Below are 19,971 nucleotides of genomic sequence, written 5' to 3' on the forward strand. Positions count from 1 at the left end.
GAAGAGAAAAACACAAGCAAGATATGTGTAAAACATTAGGATTTTGATTTTTTTTTTTTTTTTTACTATTGATAGTAAAAAAAAAAAAAAAAAAAGGTTGGTTTTGACTAGAGTTGAAACCAGGAGACAGAGAAACATTTTAAGGCAATACTAAGTCATTTTCTTATGGAACTTTAATTTTGTGTAAATTGCATAAATGAGTACCTGAAAGTAAAAGATCTATGAAATGTTTGTATGCAGAGGTCAGCAAACATTTCCTCTCCACCCTCAGATGTGCATGTATTTTCTTCTGTTCTTTTTTTTTTTTTTTGAAAGATACTTAAAGCCTAAACTCACCTAGGTAGAAGTCACACACGGATAATACAAATGCACATTCATGCACGCACCTGCATGTACTCTGTGCCTGGTGAGACATCAATTGTAAATACAGGGAGGGGGGGGGTTGGACTTTTTTCCTTTTTTTTTTTTTTTTTCTTTTCTCAGTCTATTTCAGGAAGATTTAGTACCTTCATTTGAAATGTGGAAATTTCAGTGGAAACTGCAGCCAATTCCAAAACCCCTCCCTATAGCTCTGTGACACCAGAGAAAGCTATGGACCAAATGGACTTCCAAGTTTATGCACTGCTGCACCACTAGAGTTGTATTTGGTCACCTCCATCCAAATCTCCTGGTTCCATTTTAGGGTCAGTTTTTGTACTCTGGCCTCTGACAACAATGCTTATGATGTCATGGGTTTTTTTGCTAGATGTCATGGTTTTTTTCCCACCGTAAGGGGGCGGAGGGAAATGATGCTTGATGATGCAGGAGTACAGGGTGATTGTATCTTAGATTTGCATTACTCTTGATAGCAATCCTCAGATTGCCATTACAAAAGTGGACTTAGCTGAAAAACTGATGGGGTAGTTCCTACCAGCTGAGTTTCCCGAGGTAACATTAAGCTGGTTTTTGGATGAAAGCTATCCAACAAAAATAATTTCATGTATCTGGTATATTTTTTATATTACACAGTAAATCCTAAAATGCATTGTCATGCCATCTGTCAGAAGCTCTCCACAATATAGGGCTTTTTCACTAGATAACTGAAATTCAATTCTAGAACTGGAAATATAACCAAGCATAACTTGGAAAATAACTGGAAAATTCTGCTTCCAGTACCAGGTATCATGGCTATACAAATTAAAGCTTTCATTATGTCACTGTGTTACAGTTCTCAGAGAAGGCAACTGAACTTCTGGAGTGTCTGAAACAGCCTTAGAGTAAAAAGATGTCCCTTTATTACAAAGGATACCTTTAAGACCCTATTTTTTACATGGAGAAAAATGCACCGTCCTAAAACATAAGACTTTTTCTGTCTCCTCTGATTACTTATTTCTAGTACCAAAGCAAGTATGAAGGGCCTCAGCATCAGTGCAGCCTAACAAAGGGAGACTGTATCCCTTCAGATGATTATTTTCTGTGTACATTAAAAATGAAAGCCTGGTCACATTATCTGTGGATTGTTTTGGTGAAGAGAAATTGTTGATGAAAACAGATATCTCTGATGCAATCCTAGTTACGTACAAAGGATGGATTAAGTCCAATCTCTTCATGCATTAATGAAATCAAATAAGAGGGAGCTTCTTGGCTGACATCAGCCAGCATTTCTCAGGAAATGTTGGTCTTAAAATACACCAACAGTCTCTTCCTAGGCTTTTTCCTAGTTTTTTCTGTTGCTTCTACATGTTTTTTTTCTTTCTCTTCTGAGATTCCTTTCTTTCTTGCTCGCTTTCACATATACCTCATGCTTTAGGTCTCTGGGAAGTTTCACATTTGCCTTAGTTTGTGATACCAATAGTTGTCTAGCTCTACATAGCCTTAGAGTTGTTAGAGTCTTAATAGTAGTTAGAGCTCTATATAATCTTAGGCATTTCCTTCTATAGTGGCTCTTGCTGCTATTTTAAATTAGGTTGAAAATTATTCTTCTGTTATGGTACACAATATTACGCTTTTGGTTCTCTGAGTTTTTTCAGTCCTTTATTTGTGCTGGGTATCCTTCCTGGTACACTGCTTGGGTTATGCCACAGTGCAAGCACAGCTTTAGAACTTCAGGTAAGGCATTAGAAATAGTTAAGGTAGTAGGGAACAGTATCTCCCCTGTATGTTCTTTTTTTCCCCCTCTCTCTCTTTTTTGGTGGTGGGTTTTATTTGTTTTGTTTGTTTGTTTGTTGTTTGGTTTTTGGGTTTTTTTTTTTAGTCCTGTGGGTTTTATCCTCTTTCTTTATCCTGTGGATTCAGGGTCATACAACTTGTTCTGTCTACAGTTCTGCTATGGGTTCTATGTTTAACTGTAAACTATATATATAATCTGCCCAGGTCCCCTTGCATAAGTAGGATCAGTCCTAATCATCTCACACAAGATGTCTGTTTTGGACAGAAACAAACTCAGAATAAAAACATAGGGCTCGATTCTAGCTAGTGTCTGAGCCCTAGGTAATGATCTTGCAGAAATCTATTGAACTACTAATATAGTAGCACTATTCAGAAGTAAAATGTGACAAATATGGTGTCTTATAGAAATACATTCTTTAAACAAGAGTATTTTTGAGTTTTACAGAAATATTGCCATTGATTTCTAGTCTCTAGTAGTGCCTGAAATGTACTAGATTCAAATCTGCTCGTACAAAAGACAACAGCCTATAGCAGGAAGAATTCAAATCTTAAAGGAGGGGAACCAAATAAAAAAAAAAAAAAAAAGGCAAAGAACAATTGTGCTATAGAGATAGATGACACACTGATAGTGAGGCCTGGTAAGAATATAAAGGTTTTACTCTCACAGGCTCTACTATGCTACCCCTTGCATTTAGTTTACCTTGGGTTTGTGGTTGGGTTGGGATTTTTTTTGAAGATAGACTGGTTATTGTGATAAAGTTAATTGTTGTTGATGGGAATCCTTCCTGTGAAGGACAGGGAGTCATTATATCTAGCCATGTGAATAGTCTTCCTCCCTTACCAGTTACCTGTATCGCTTATGATTCACTGACTTAAATTCTAATCTAGTTTAAAAGGATGCATGATGTTAACACAGAAAGCTTGAATATCAATGGATTACTCCATCTGTACAATGTGCACTTAAGTATGAATAGAAATGAGTCACTCATACAAATACTTAATTGTCCCAGTTAGGTAGCTGTGTATGGTTATTCTTGCCTGCTTGCCTCCCCTTAAATGATGGATTTCCTGAACAAAAAGGCATTTTGTTAATTTGATGAGTATACTTACAAACCAACTGTTGTCTGTTTGGTGGTGTTTTTTTTGTTTTTGTTTTTGTTTTTTTTTTTTATTGAGCTGTTTTCAGTGAAGGATAAGGTATTGTGCTTAGTGGTTTGTCGAGTACTTAAAAGAATGATGGCCGCATGCAGTGAGGTATGTAAGGGATGCATGTTAGCAGTAAAAGCAGCAAAACAGAGAGTGAAGAGTTTTGTGTTTGTTCTTTCTACGTAACATTAATCCTGGAAGTGAACATCTACTCAGGATTCCCTGCAGCTGCACTGCTCTCTGAGGAATAAATAAAAGCAGCATGTGAATAATTTTGTCTGCCTCCTCCCCACCTGGCTATTCCTATTCTGTGTGGTGGTTTTGCTGCAGAAACAATGATTGCCTATGACTTTCATTTTTTATTTCTCAGAAAAGCCTAGCAGAGACTGAAATGGATTAGAATTTTAAACTTCTCAGCTTTCTCCAAGTTTGATTATAGTTTGGTTATCCTGATTTTTGACCCTAGTCTGTGGCAGGAGCTGTTACTGCTTATGTTAGCACAGTTCACCCTTGATATTAACTTGGTTAATATCTAAATGACACTAGAAAATAAATGTGAAGTCAGAATTCTGATTATTATCCCTCCTTCCTCTCCTCCCTGCCCTGCTACCAGCCATTTCTCTTGCAAAGGACATGTTCAAATTCTGGCTTGTGGGGTTTGTTTGTTTGTTTTAATATATAGCTATCTTCTAGAGCATCATCAGTTTAGCCATTTAAGAATCTGTACTTAACAATATTCTTGTATAAGGTGTCGTGGTTTAACCCCAGCCAGCAACTAAGCACCACACAGCCGCTCACTCACTCTCCCCCACCCAGTGGGATGGGGGAGAAAATCGGGAAAAGAAGTAAAACTCATGGGTTGAGATAAGAACGGTTTAATAGAACAGAAAAGAAGAAACTAATAATGATAACACTAATAAAATGACAACAGTAATAATAAAAGGAATGGATTATACAAATGATGCACAGTGCAATTGCTCACCATCTGCCGATCGACACCCAGTTAGTCCCTGAGTGGCGATGCCCCGCCCCCATTCCCCCAGTTTACATACTGGACATGACATCACATGGTATGAAATACCCCTTTGGCCAGTTTGGGTCAGCTGCCCTGGCTGTGTCTTGTGTCAACTTCTTGTGCCCCTCCAGCTTTCTCACTGGCTGGGCTTGAGAAGCTGAAAAATCCTTGACTTTAGACTAAACATTACTTAGCAACAACTGAAAACGTCAGTGTGTTATCAACATTCTTCTCATACTGAACTCAAAAACATAGCACTGTACCAGCTATTAGGAAGACAATGAACTATCCCAGCAGAAACCAGGACAAAGGATAGCCACAGAACAATCCTATGGGTGGGGATCCTGATTTACTGAGATGTCCATATAAAATACACTTATGTAACTACTGGCTCCTCTTGGATATCATTCATCAAAGCACAAAGATCTCAAAGCAGCTTTAAAGTCAATGTAATTCCTCCAATGCTCTGAACTTTATCACTGTTATCAACTGGTGGTGTCCATGGCCGAACTTGGAAAAGAACTTGCTAGCATCTCATCCCCTGGTAATTATTATAAATAATACAGACAGACAGAAAGGCAAGTTTACTAGACTTTTATGCTGCTGGGCTCTTTAGCAATAGCAGCCATGTAGCATGAATGACACATGGAGGTGCTGGTAAGAAGCTTAATTTTTGTTCTTGCCTTCATACTTAAGACAAGAGTAAGGAACTGAAAGGATGGGTCCTTACCATTTTATGTTAACATTTCTCTCTTTTGATGGAAATGTTCCTGGCGGGATAATTCCTATATCATTCATTGATATTGGTATGATTAGCTACTTATAGAAGCTGGGCAGGGCTAATAGAAGTGCGTTGCTGTGAAACCTGAGATCTAGAGAAAGGAAGTACGAAAGCTCTTTGTAGGGAAGAACGTAGAAGCAGCTCGGTCTTGGAGGCCTGGCTGAGGAAGCAGTAGTGGTTCAGAAAGGACTCAGGGGCTGATTTTCTACTATGGCATATGTGTGCAAAGGGACTGCAGATCATTTCACATGAGGACAGAGGACTTCACAAGCAGTGGAAAGTTACATCCTGTATATTCAGCTCTCCTTGGAGTTATTTGGGATCTCAGAAAGGTATTGGTATATCTTTTGTTGTAAAATTGATTCTGTAACGATTATGTTTTGTAATGGCAATTCCAAATAGGGAGCTCTGATTGGATTTCCTTTGCATATCACCCACCTGGGAGAGGAACATTCATTATAAATGTGGTTGAGCAGGAGAGTTCTGGCAGCCAGCTGAAAGAGCAACTTGTGTGTTTAAGCCTATAAGAACTTAAATCTCAGTCTTTCTGTCGATGATCTAGAAGAGCAACAGCAGCAAAGAGCTTGCCATCTTGGCAATGAGAATTTGACACGAGTTGAAAAGCTCCTACTGTAGGAAGAAGAGTTTAAAGGTTCTTAGACATCAATATTGTATTTGACCCAATGCTTTCAGGTTTTTTTTTAGTGGTAATTGGATATGTCATTTACATGTAAAGGATTCCTAGTGTGGGAGTCAGTAGTTCTCTTAGTCCTTAGAACCAGAGGGAGGAGAGAGCTGTTTTTCCTTAGATTTAGGCTATTTACCATGAGTGTATCCAAAGGTAAGGTTTTAGTCACATTTATTGAGACCATTTCATAGAAGATTCTTTTAAGCTAGCTTTAAGTAGCCTATTGTGTGCCAGGCCTTCTACAGGAAGTGAATGGAAGTGTTATAACTGCTTTCAGTCCTCAGGTCAGGCTCTACAGTCATGGTGGGGTTTCACATGGAAGTTGTCTGCTGAAGTGTGCAGATATGCTGCCATTGGCTCTCATGCCTTTGTTTGTCCATTCATGTTTCTGAGGTGGAAGAACAATTGAACCATGTATTTCTAATAGGTGTCTTCCAAACCTGGCAAGTGTTTGAACACAGTTGCCTCTCTGATGTCAAAGCAGCTGAAGACGCAAGAAGGGAAGTGAAACAAAGTGAGTTGAAGACTGGCTACCCAGGCACTTTTTAGTAAGAAGAAATTGCAGCTTTGTGCCACAGTTGGGCAAGCATCAATACTGGAGAACTGCTAAATCTTACCAAACATTTTAGTGGTCTCTAGACCTCCCAAAGCTGTGAAAGCAATCTGGGAAGGTAATGAAGAATCCAGTACAATTTTTTTCTTATCAGGCTTCCACTGTGGGAAGTGTCAGCCTTTCTTAGTGTTGCATTTAGCCTTGTTAAGAACAGAGTCACAAAACTGTAAAAATGAAGATGATCAATATTTTTATTAACCTATTTTGACTATAGAACTTCAAGACTGAGTTAAGTTTAGGTATCCCTTATGATAGATCCAGGAAGTTTCTCCTTACCTTAATCTCAGCACAGAAAAAAACCAGTAAGCCATGTCATGCTTGGCAGTTTATTTTCAGTAACAGAGGTCCTGCCAGTTTGAGACAATCCTAAGTAGATGAGTTAAAGGCACTTGCCTGCCTATAGAAACTGGAAAGAAGTGACCAAGTAGTTGATGCACATGAAATTAGTATATCTTAATTCTACTTAGAGGATGTAGAGGTGGCTCTGCCTCATTGCACACATCTAGCTTTTCTTTAGTGGCTGGCTTTTAGTTTACTTTCTAACCTAATTCTCTAATTCTCAAAAAAAAAATTGAAAGGAAGGAAAAAACCTCACAAATTTCAAAGTAGATATTTTTGTACAGCTTGTACCTTCCACCAAAGGTTTTACGCAACTAGACTTGTTTTTTGTTATTGCTATGGGTGTTTCTTTTCCCATTAGGTGAAACATAAGTATTATACCTTGTTTAGATCTTACTAGTTTGCAGTGGCAATGTTAAAAAACATTGCCAAGAACAGTTTATTTCCTCAATGTATTATTTCCTTCTTACTTTTAAAAAAAGGAAAGTTAGATGGTAAAATGGTGGCAAGTAGTTCCCTGAATGAGCACTAAAGACCTGTCAACATATCGAATATAATTGAGTCTGGAAATACAGATACACTATAGGTACACTTAATATCTGTTTGTAGTAGTGTAGTGACAACTAAAAAGCAGAGACAGTATCCTTGAATATATATATTGCACTTGTTGCAATGTAGGTCTGCATTTCATTAATACATGCTGCAGTCTCCTAATTTCAGTGATCTGAGAGCTGATTTTGGACATCTGCCTGAATCTAATTCTGTGGTTTGTTTTTTCTTCTTTTTCTTGGTGTCTCTGCTTTTAGGGTGATTTTCTTTAATAAGAAAAAACTTCTCTATTCTATGATAGGAACACATTACATTAAGGGTCAATGGAAATAATGTGACTTTTTTCCTCAGAATGAATTAAAAACCTAAGAACAAAGCAAAGAGAGGACTTAATAAAATTGCGTATTTAATTGTAGTCTTTGCTTTGCTTTCTAAGCACATTTTCTACTTTGTGGCAAAAGGAATATGTGTGTGCGAGTGAGCATATGCACCTCTGTGTATGTGTATACATGTCTATAAATCAAATATATGTATATATAAACCAAAATCTTTTTATTGATTGAAATATGCCTTTAGCCAAGTCATGCTGGCTAAGGGATAGATAAAAATGTAATTTGAATAGATAATGTGCTATTCACAAGAGCTTAGAAGGGCTAGGTATATGTGCTGTGTAGGATACCTATTTAGGAAATAATTAGTCCCTTTACCAGATAATATGTTAGGTTCTTATCTTTCACTTCACCAAAGTGGGATAAAATTGTGCTTCTCTATTAATGCATTCTGGCATCCAGACCCCAATTTCCAGGGAAAAACAATGAGGCCAGCAATAGCTATCTTAAATACAGCTATAGATAACTGGTTAATTCAATTGATTGAAAAAAGGGTTAAAAGGTATTATTCCCCCATTATTACTATTAAGAAAGTAGCAGGCAGTATAGCTAATGTCAAAGGTTTAGGGGCTTTTGAGCTATGTACATCAGAGGCGCTTCTGAACAGTCTCATAAAACACAGTGTTATTGCTATTCCTCTCACAATATCTGGATTCTCCATTCAGTGTGCTGATTATTAGGAAACCATGAAGCAATCAAGTAATATAAGCCCAATGAAATGACTCATTCCATTCCTGGGCTTATAGGGGATAGTGGATGTGTGAAAGTCTGGCTGCTAAGTAGACCCTGCACTGCATAACGAGTAGTCTTTGTGTGAAAGCTACAAGGTACTGAAAACTAGAGATGTGTCAGCTGACCGTGGAAGAACAAGTGCAACCTCATTTAGCTTTGTATTTTTTCATGCAAATGTAATCACAAAATCTCTGTCTTCAGGACTGGATGTCACTGTGTGGGAAGAGACCAAAGGAGCAAAGAAATTTAGAAATATAGTCATCTATAGTTAATAAGGCTGCCCTCTGCCTTCTACCTTTATTAGAGCTGTGTCTACTTTTTCCTCCTCTACCTTGTAGACCTTTCCAGTCTGCACTTGAATATTTAATTCAGTATTAATCTGCGTGCATTGAGAATGCTGTACTCTATGCTAAAAAGGAGAAGGGGATACTGACAGAAGTGACTACTAACTCAGGTCTTCAGGTGAAAAGAATAATTTTTGCACTGTGAATAGGAAACAATGTTTCCAAGAATGACAGGGTTACACTGGAGATGGATTGCTTTAGTTTAGGGGACCAGAAGTGTTGTGCAGTTAGGGTTCCTGAGACAAAGAACTAATTTAAGCGTAAGAGAAGGAAATATATCTTCCTGATGTCTGTGTAGGTGAAAATGTGACAGCAGAGCTAAAAGTGAAGTAGCCACCTCAAAGACTTGACTAAAAATGTGAATTCTGGAGGTTAGGCATTGTCCAAGAGAAGGCAAGAGTTTTACTATCTTATCCATGATCGACTCACCATGGAAGAGTTAGAATGAAATAGATCATATTTGAAAACAAATTTCTCCAGAACAGCTTTTCTGGAATGATGAAATTCCCCAAAATTCTTAGAAACCATGTAATTTTTTTATTCCAAAGAAGGGGCTAACAGTGGCAGTTGTCAGCTTATTTTCTTTGATTGTATTGAAATTTTATTTCGCTCTAAAGGATTAAAAAGAAATCTGTGGAACATTAAGAACTATATCTAATTTTCCAAACAACCTCCCCTACCACTTTAGTTATTAAACCCCACCAAGTTACATGAAGGAGTTATGAAGTTATAAGGCAAAAGCTGACCTTAGCGTATATTTAGTTTAGCAGAAGGAGGTTAAGATTGTTAGAGGTGAGACATATGCCAGACAATTTTAGCAGCTTCTCAATGGTTTCATGTAATGCTGGACACACTTTCAGCACTAGTCTGCTTACTATCGAGGTCATTTTTGACTTACATTTACTGGAGTACTGAAGAGCTTTAGAAAATTATCACTGGAGCACTATCTGATGCCTGTGCCTGTCCTTTTTTTCTCTCGTTCAAAGCATATTCTTTTTATTCTCTTGAGGATAGTACTGTACAACAAAAGTCATGCCTGGCTTTTTAATTCTAACTCTTGCACTTACACAGTGTCGTATTTGCCTAACGCTCTAAGTGGTCATTAATTGTAACTGCTTATCTTGAGGACTATGTATCACTTTTATCCTTCCTGCTATGGCTCCTTGAAGTTTTAACTAGTTACCTTGGTGTCGCAACCATCCCTGGACCTGTATCTTTGACATGATACTGAATGGCTAACAAGATAATCTTTATTCATGTACAAGTGCTGAGCACTCTCAAATGAACTAGTCTCAATGGACGTATGAAGAATAATAATAGCAGCAAGGGAGAATTATTGCTACACTGACAACAGAAAATCATTTATACAACGTTGGTCCCTAGGTGTTCAGTGGTGCTTGGATGGACGTCCCATTTGTTTTAGACAGGTAGTGAGAAGCATTAAGATTCTGAGTGGAAGTTGCTAATCAAACAAATGTGTCTGCATAGCAAGTAAGTAAACTGTCTAACTGTCTCTTAGTATTTCTTACAGAGGGTCTGCTATGGTCAGATTTTTCCTGAAATGTAGGTTATGTAAAATTGAAATAACACTATATTAAACCAAGTACTGTAATGACCTCTTAAAGAGTCAAACAACCCCTACTACAGATTCCTACACAGAATCACTGTTGAGCTTTTTAAAATATTTCCCCAGAGTGTTTGAAATCCAGATGATACAGGAGTATCCAGATGATACAGGAGTGTCCAGCTGCTTGGGAACCTGAAAATAAAATTAGTGGATAAATTGATCAATCTTTTTTTATCATCTATGAACTTTAAAAAAAAGCAAAGTAGAATGTGGAAAATCCGATTGAGCTGATTTTCTGTTTTTTAAGCATTTTATCAATTCTTACTAATCTACCTAGCCAAATGGGAGGGTGGCGGGAGGCAGTTTTGTAGATTCAGCTGGAAATATGTGGGCTTTAGGCCGGGGTCAAATACAGGTTTGTATTTTTAAAAAAATCTCACTTCCTCACTACTGAATACAACCAGCCTCTTACATGGGGAAAGCTAACCTGGGACTGGGGAATGGGCAAAATCGGGGCTCAGAGCCATTTAGAAAAAGATAAATGGGTGGGTAAAATGTGACCTGTAGATATCACTGAAACATCAGAGGAGAGATTAGGCACCCAGTTACTGAAAGGGGTGGCAGGGTGACTCAGGCTTTTCTGTAGTTTTGAAGACAGAAGAGGAAATTACAGAAGAGCGTAGTCTGTAAAAGAGGTTGTAGTGATTCCTTTGATTAGAAAAGGAGCTGGAGAATACTCTGTGTGCAACTTTCATATAGTTAAATAGAATTTATATTATTCATCAGTGATGGTGTTACAGTTAAACCACAAGGGTATTTTCTGTAGTTCTTTTCTCATCATTAGTAATTAGAATTATATTTGCCTGTCTATATAAGTCATCTCCTCACTAATTAGCGCACTACTCTAGTGTGATTTGTTCACCGAAGCTAAAGAAGTAGAATTGCATCTGTGACTCATAAAATGCAACTCGGCTCAGCAAGTCTACATCAGAGTTTAATCTCTTAGCATAAGAAACAGGTTAGTTCAGAAATAAAAAGGTTTTGGTGACTAATACTCCAATAGTTCAGTCTAGTCTAATGGAAAGCAGAGGCGAGGCTCTACTGATTTCAGCGTGATTGGGTAACCTTTGGAAATCAGTTAAGTGGTTAGAAATCTTAACTTCAGGCGTTAGGATTTTTTTCTCTTTTACCAATAACTGACTATAGTAATGACTTCCCAGTAGGCATATCTATTTTAAGTATGCATTATGTTAATACGCATATTCATGGCCTATCACAGGCAGCAGAAAGGGGATTGGTCTGTTTACCCTTCTTGTTTGAAACTTCCTTGAGATACAGAAATTTTATTGTTGTATATTTTCAATTCAGTTTTATGACAAGCTTATACTGCTTCCTCTAAGGAAAAACATTTGTAACCAAGTTCTTTCCATGCTTTGAATTTCCTTCAGCATAAACAGGCAGAGTGATGTGAAGTAAACTGTTTTTAAGAAATGAGTTTTTGTTCTGTCCTTACTGCTTTTTTTTTGTATTTTAACTTTTCTTCTCCCTGGAAGGCTTGTTCTCTGAGAGTTGCGAGATGCACATTATTTGTTACATTGGTGCGTATGCTACTACATTATATGTTGCTATGTTCTTTGGTGAAAGGGCTGAGAGCACAGACTTGGTAACGAACCCTTGAAGATGGCAGGGGGAAGAACTATGGAGACAAACAAATGTCAAAAAATGTACTTAAACTATAAATTTTTCAGCTGCTTAATTGTTGAGATCTTAGTCTCTTACCCTTTGGGAGCAAGTGCTTTCACTTGTTATCCAATTGTCACAAAATATTCTGGCTACCGATGTAGTGTCTGAGTGTGCAGCAAAGCCTGTGAGACTTGGGTGCCAGATTAAAAGAAAAAGCAAGGCAGGGAGCTAAGTCTTTTTGATTGTCTGGTTGTGGGGTCTCATTTTTATATCACACGCCATGATCTGTGCCCACAATACTATGTTCCTGCTTCTGCGGAAGACAAATGTGACTTAAAAATTTGGAAGGATTAAGTATTTCAAAACTAAAAAGCTTCTTAGTAGCAACAATTAGCCTCTTTCTGTGAAAAATCTGGAGGAAGAGAAGGTGAGAGGAGGCAGTGATGCCCATGTGCCTGTACCCGTTTTGTGGGTGTGCTAACTTCAGTTTCTATCCCAACATTTTCCTTTTTTTTTTTTAAATATTTCTAAATGAAATGAAATAACTGAAATCTCAAGCTCTCCATTAGAAAAGCTCTGTACTGGCTGTTGGGTCAGAAGGCTACTGACCAGAAAGGAAATGAGTAACTGGTGTCATCTGTGGCATTAAGGACAGTTCTGAAAAAAAAGAGGTCTAATGGGATGTTGTATTGGTTTTATGTGGCAAGGTTTTGGTAGCGGGGGGGGGGGGGGGGGGGGTTACAGGGGTGGCTTCTGTAAGAAGCTGCTGGAAGCTTCCCCTGTGTTTGAGAGAGAGCGAGCCCATACCAGCCGACTCTAAGACGCACCTGCCGCCGGCCAAGGCCGAGCCAATCAGCGATAGTGGTAACGCCTCTGTGATAACATTTTTAAGAAGGAAAAAAAGTTGGGAGAGTGAGGAACAGCCGCCGGAGAGAGGAGTGAGAACATGTAAGAGAAACAAGCCTGCGGACACCAAGGTCAGTGAAGAAGGAGGGGGAGGAGATGCTCCAGGCGCCGGAGCAAAGATTCCCCTGCAGCCCGTGCTGAAGACCATGGTGAGGCAGGCTGTCCCCCTGCAGTCCAGGGAGGTCCATGGTGGAGCAGATCTCCACCTGCAGCCCGTGGAGGACCCCACGCCGGAGCAGGTGGGTTCCCGAAGGGGGCTGTGACCCCGTGGGAACCCCGTGCTGGAGCAGGCTCCTGGCAGGACCTGCGGATCTGTGGAGACAGGAGCCCACGGAGCAGGTTTTCTGGCAGGACTTGTGACCCCGTGGGGGACCCACGCTGGAGCAGTGTGCTCCTGAAGGACTGCACACCGTGGAAAGGACCCACGCTGGAGCAGTTGGTGAAGAACTACAGCCCGTGGGAATGGCCCACATTGGAGACGTTCGTGGAGGACTGTCTGCTGTGGGTGGGACCCCACGTTGGAGCAGGGGAAGAGTGTGATGAGCCCTCACCCTGAGGAGGTGAAGCGGCAGAAAATAACGTGTGATGACCGTAAACCCCATCCCTGTCCCCCTTGTGCCGCTGGGGGGGCTTGGTGGAGAAATCCGGGAGTGAAGTTGTGCCCGGGAAGAAGGGAGGGGTGGTGGGAAGGTGTTCTGAGATTTCGTTTTATTTCTCATTACCTTACTCTGGCTGAATTGTAATAAATTGAGCTAATTTTCCCTAAGCTGAGTCTGGTTTGCCCGTGACGGTAATTAGTGAATGATCTCTCCTGTCCTTATCTCAACCCGCAAGTTTTTGTTATATTTTTTTTTCTCTCCCCTGTCCAGCTGAGGATGGGGGAGTGATAGAACGGCTTTGGTGGGCACCTGGCGTCCAGCCAGGGTCAACCCATCACAGATGTTGACTTGAACATAGCAAGAGTGATGAATTTCACCTGTCCTGTAGAAATCTCTAACCCTTGTTTCTGATCTACCAATTAAAGCAAGAGGGGAGGAATTTTTGCAATGCAAATAGAAGAGGTAGTATGGCATTTTGGGCAAAAAGGAGTCTTTTCCTTGAACTGTGGCCAGATTGCTCAGTCAACTAATGGAACTGGGTAAAAAATTAGTACAAAACTACTTGCGCTGCAAAAATGCAGATTTTTTTTTTTTAAACAGAAAATTAATTCCTATTAAATGAATTCAGTAAATTGTTCACTCCAAATGCTTTGTTCCATTTTTGTATTTTTATTTATGACATGGAGCTACATGATTTTCAAATTCTATTATTTTACTCAACAAATCTTTTTACAATTTCTGAAAGCAAAACAAACCAGATTAAAAGAATTGTTTTTGAGCTGTCAAAATAGTCATCTTCAGCCCAATGGTAAATGATTCCTATTTATTCAACTTTTCAAAATTGTTAATGAACTCCAAAATTATTTAGCATGCACTGTTAACAGACCAATTGTGTTTGAAACCTGGAATTTCCAGATGAGGAAAGTAAGAGATCTTGAAGTTGGTTAGTGATGAGATTGGTTATGATGTCTGTAGGAATTAAGTATCATTTACTTGTCTTTGGGATTATTGTGTTGAACTCTGCCTTCTGATCAAAATATTTGTGGGGAGAAGGAAGAAATATGTTCCAAGGATGGAGTAGGAAATTGAATAGCTAAAACTATAAGCTCCTGCAGTGTTTCTGTGCTTCCTTAATTTTCCTCTTGAAGGCAGAAAGGGTAGTAAAGATTATAATACAAAAGTTAATATTCATAGAAAGACATCTAAAGCTAAAACAAAGCAATTTTATACTGTGTGTGAAACGATATATCAGTAACTAGTAGCAACTGCTGTAAAATACTTTCCCTTGTAACTCCTACTTTTCACACATCTATAGTTTTCTTTAACATTCCCTAAAATAAAATTTTCTGAGGATTTTCCTTTCAGTCATTACCCAGTCAAAAGAAAATGTGAGAAATACTGTCTACATTATTTTTTTCTACCAAGTTTTTTTAATAGAGACATGAGAAAATTATTTATAATTTGAACTAGTTGTATTACTAATTGAAGGTATTTGATTGTTCCAATGTAAATCCTAGATGTGGTAATTGCAAGCTTTGAATGGTCGTATGAAAATTAAGATTAGTTCTTTTCTTGCTTTGAAATCTTTTCATGGTATTGAGACCATTATCATATGACTACTGTGGAAGCTTTTTCATCTTTAATCAGATCAAATGTTAGTCTTAGATGTTTTAAGGGATCTCTAAAGCTTTTCTAAGTATGCTGTCAGTATTTGGATTGTGTGAATAAATTAATGTCTGATGGTTTTTCCATGGGGGTGATTTCAGGGTAAGGGAGGCACACTCTAAGGCATTCTGTTTCTGGAGTACAATGTGGTTATTGTCAGTCTTAGGGTCCTGGGCCATTCTGTCAATGCCCAGCAAACAAATGTTTCATGATCACTCTGTATGCTCATCCAAAAGCAGATTTTATTTTGTAAAATCATAACTAATAGGCTTGGAAAAGACCTGAAGAGGGTCAGGCACTCATCCCTCCTGAATCCTAACACAAAAGTTGTTACATTTTTATATTAGGTAGATAAAGCAGGTTGAAAGTAAATAAAAAAATAGAGGAGAATTCCATACGAATTTTCTTAAAACCCAATGAAAACCACTTAACCGTTCTGTCTTCAGAAGATAGGAAAGACAGAATTGTTTTCCTTCACACATAATATCTATTTTTCCTTCTCCAGGATCAATACTGTTGTCAGAGAATCAGGGTACTTCAAGTACAAATTAGGGCAGGTCAGGCAGAAGCTTTGTTAACTATGATCATAGTGAGAGAGCAGTGTTTCCCCCTCCACGCCCCTGTTCTCTGCCAAATACTTGCAGAGACCCAACCTATAGACTGTTTCAGAAAAAAAGAAAGAGGTGAGGAAAAACAATCATTTCCATCCTAACAAAGCCAGGTATCCATCCCTGGCAGAGCTGGGCTCAAGTAGCTTGCTAACTGCCAAAGTTCAAAGAAAAAGTCAAACAGTAAATAACGTGACAGTGTGGGGAGGCAGCTCTTGGTGGAGCCTGTAGGAGCGGCACACCTGGTATTACCTTTGCTCACAAGTGGGGAGTTCAAAACAATCACAGACTCTTAACTTTTAGTTAAAAGGAATGTTATTTTAGTACAGATAACTCCTTAGCCAGACATCTCAAATATTAAATATTAGTAATTTTACTACCATGCTGTCTTTCTGTCAGACTTTCCTCACAGGTCAGGTTTTCTAGGCCTTATTGTCCTCACTGATGCCTTGTTTTTGTGTTGTTGTTTTTCTTTTGAGGGTGGTTTTTTTTTTTTCCTGATGACCATCTTATGGTCCATCACTGGACTTTTTTTTTTTTTTTTTTTTTAAGTGATGTGCACAAAGTGGAACACATGCCTGGAGCTGCCTTGAGAGCACTGCAGAGAGTGAAAGAATTGACTGATGTCTTTTATGGGCTAAACACTGCTTTGTACATCAGTGTGATGTTTATCTTTCCCTGTAAAAACATAACAGTGTTTACTTATGTTGAGTCTGTGATCCATTATAATATGTAAATTGTGTTTTGCAAAAATATTACCTAACTTGTCATTTTTCATCTTCTATTATAGAAAATATGCTGCACCCAATGGGGCAGTAGTCTTTTAAGAATTCATATGTTTATAATTATGCTAAACAATTAAGAGCTCATACGACTCTTCTGCTTTCAAGATTAGAGGCTTGCTTTCTGTGCATTTCCCTCTTCTTTTATCATAGGAAATTATGTTGTGTTTCTGTAGTGGCTCCCATCCCAGACCTCAACACATTTTACAAGCATTAACTAGGAAACCTCAGTACTGAATTTTTTCATAGAGATTCTAGGTCCTTTGGGGAAATGGTTTCTTTATTATGAGTGCAAACAGGTCAAACAATCTCCCATGTGCTGTCTAGCATTAGTCAGTGATCTATAAAGTTTAGCATCATTTTTATTCCCAGTGAAGCTAAAGAGATTAGTTGTAGAAAACAGTCTTTCTTAGCTGAAAGGATCATACCTCTGTAAGGGCTTGTCTAGCAGCTGAAATCCAACTACAGAAGCTTGTGTGATTATTGTATCGGTACTGTTAATCACATCAGTCATTAGTAATGTCTGGTTTTCAGAATCCACCTTCTGAGCGTCTTGGATTAGCAGAAAAAAATAGGGGATTAACAAATAAAAAAACCCAACCCTCTCAAAAACTGTCGGGGGGGGGGGCTTGGTTTTTTTGTTTTGTTTTGTTTTTTGAGAACTGTGGAGGGGGTTTTGTTTCTGTTGGGTTTTCTGGGCATTTTGGTTTTTTTTTTTGTTCTTTTTTTTTTTCTAAAGGTTCTTTTTGTTTCAAAGCATGAAGGGCCACCATAATGTCACAGCTAATGTGCCAAATAACTTACATGGACTGGGCTTCATCTAGGAAAACCAAAATGTTGTTATTCTGTCAGAGATACAAAATTTCTTGTAATCTTTTTTCTAGTGCCATCAGACCTTCTTCACCAATGATAGAAGTTTCAACTGCTCGAGTAGTACAAAAGGCCATAAATACTGAACCTGCATTAAGTTTTACTTTTTTTTTGTTGCCATTGTGCATTATTTCTAGCCAAAAAAGATGCAAAAGACTTGATATGTTTCAGAGGTGTAGCTTTGGGCTCTTCTGTAGTCAGCTGAGAGTGAAATCTTCTAGATGTCACCTTGGGAGTCATCACTGCATTTCTTCAAATGCATTTTCTTATCAATGTAACAGGGCTTCATACAATGAAGGGAACATTGAATTGAAACAATAGATTACATTTTAGTAATACTTGACCCAGAATGCACTAGAGAGATGTTTCTTACTCAGTGAAGTATGGCACTCTGATCCCAGTCTTTTCTCTAGAAAGCTGTGGCACTGATACAGCAGGACTGTAATTTAAACACTTAGAATACAAGTTCTGGTGATATAAATCCAGCAAAATAGAAGTGGTAGCAAAAGCATGCCTGTTCAGACTGCATCTACTTACTTCTAATGAAGTTTTCCTACGAGGTTTATTTTAACTTTCTCAGTTTTCTTTATGTAATGTTTAATTCAGCCTTAATCTTTGTTAATGTTGAATATTGATTTCTACTATTGTTACTTTATGGCATAAATGCTGCACGTAGACTACGTTTTCATTACACTAGACCCCATTCAAGTAGCTAGGGAGGGTACTGCCCTGGACTGATCACAGTCTAGGCAGTTTTAGAAAAAAACATTCAAGACTTGGCTGGAAAGAATGTATTGTTCTCTGGTACCTTAGTCCATGAGTACAACAAAATATTCCTCATAGTTGCTCATTATTATACAGTCGCAAGGAGACTAATCTATTGTTTGCTCAAATGTTATCAGCTGAGCAGTGAAATGCTTAGGAGTATTTGAAAAAGTAAATATACATTTGAACTTTGACAGTGCACTTTTACTTGCAGCGCATAATGCACAGATTAATTCTGAAAGATACTACTCTGTCTACAGTGTAATAGGAAAAAAATATGTTTGTTTCTAGATAATTGCCTTTTTCATATACTACATGCTGTGACAAAATTATTCAAACAAGAATTCATTGTTAAATCCCGAATACCAAGTATCAGAAACTTTCTTTCCTCGGGAATTCTTTGGAAAGTTGCTGAAAGAGTTCCCAGATTTCAGGAGGCGCTTCATTTTATTGGCCTTCAATGTAAGGCAGTGTTGAAGCAAGGTATAGCAAGGTGGGTTACCTTCGTGCACTTGCAATTGGAGCCTTACAGCATTTTTTCAGCTAATACGAAAAAAATATGAGAGCAGTAATACCATTTTTATATGTTAGCTGAAGAGATCCCGTTTCCTCTTTAGAGGTGATGTAAATTGTAATGATAAAGTTATACTTCCTGGTTGAACATTCTTTATTTTCCAGTATTCTGAAATAGTTCTTAATGCTATACTTCTTATAACATATGACTTTTTTCTCTAATATATACAGAAGTTTGTGATTTTAAAAAAGCACTGAAGGGAAAGTTAGATCAGAGACTTTACAAAGATCATTACAGATTCTTTGGTCTTTAACTGTTATCCACAGGTGCATCATTCCAACTTTAACCTCCCCCCCCCCCAAACCCAAACAACTGAGAGATTTCATGTAGTTGTATATAGTAGTTATCAAATGCTTGATTTTGCATTTTTATTTCAGTGATCATGTCACTTAATCTGCTGCATCCACTTGTTCTTACCCCCTCTCCCCAATGAACTCTTCATGATGTAACAATCTTTCCTTTTTCAGTTCTAGCTTAGGCTTTTTGAGATACTGTGATCACAGCTGCATGCAGTATTCATTAAGTGGCTACACCAAGGATTTGCAGAATATGAAAATAATTTCTGTTTTATTCCCTCTTCCTGTCTGAAGAATTTATTGATCTGATGTATTCATAGAACTTGCCACAATATTGTGTGCTGGGAGGTTTCACACAGTTTTCACTGAGTTATTCAGCTGTCCCCCAAACATCTATTCTATGATTTCCCTAAATATGTGGAACTTACTATGTCAATTCCTACCTGAAAAGCAGGAGCAGAATAAATGCATTCACTGTGTAAACATTTGCAGAGGTGTACTAAATACTGTGAAGGCAGAGTTTCACTCTAAAGCTGGCTCCACATCAAACAGTTTCAGGGATTGATTTAAAAAATGAAGATATATTGAAATAATAAGTGGAAACTTATCATAATAGATTTGTACATGGGAGGATAGTTGAGGTGTACAGCTGAGATCAAAGTACCTGATTTGCTAAAAGAATCAGTGCTTGCTAAAACACCCTGAAATAAATTTCATTTTCTCCATATTTTGAGCAAACAAAGGTGACCTGCTAAGGTGGAAAAAATAACCAAGGGAGCAACTATTTCAGACTTGATTCTAACAAATAGCGAGGATAGAGCTCAGAGTCTGAAAGCAGAAGGCCATTAGGATGAAAGTGTTCTGAAAGCACTGTAGAAACATAATACTTCAAAGGACCAGTTGGACTACTGA

General features: G+C 38.2%; 1 protein-coding gene across 1 annotated transcript in view; it reads left to right on the forward strand.

Annotated features, from left to right (window-relative positions):
• Positions 1-19,971, forward strand: part of GRID2 (glutamate ionotropic receptor delta type subunit 2) — a 737,675-nt gene that overhangs the window by 86,593 nt on the left and 631,111 nt on the right. The gene's annotated exons all lie outside the window — the stretch shown is intronic.

The sequence above is a fragment of the Buteo buteo genome, chromosome 1 (genome assembly GCF_964188355.1).
Source record: "Buteo buteo chromosome 1, bButBut1.hap1.1, whole genome shotgun sequence".
Taxonomy (NCBI): Eukaryota; Metazoa; Chordata; class Aves; order Accipitriformes; family Accipitridae; genus Buteo; species Buteo buteo.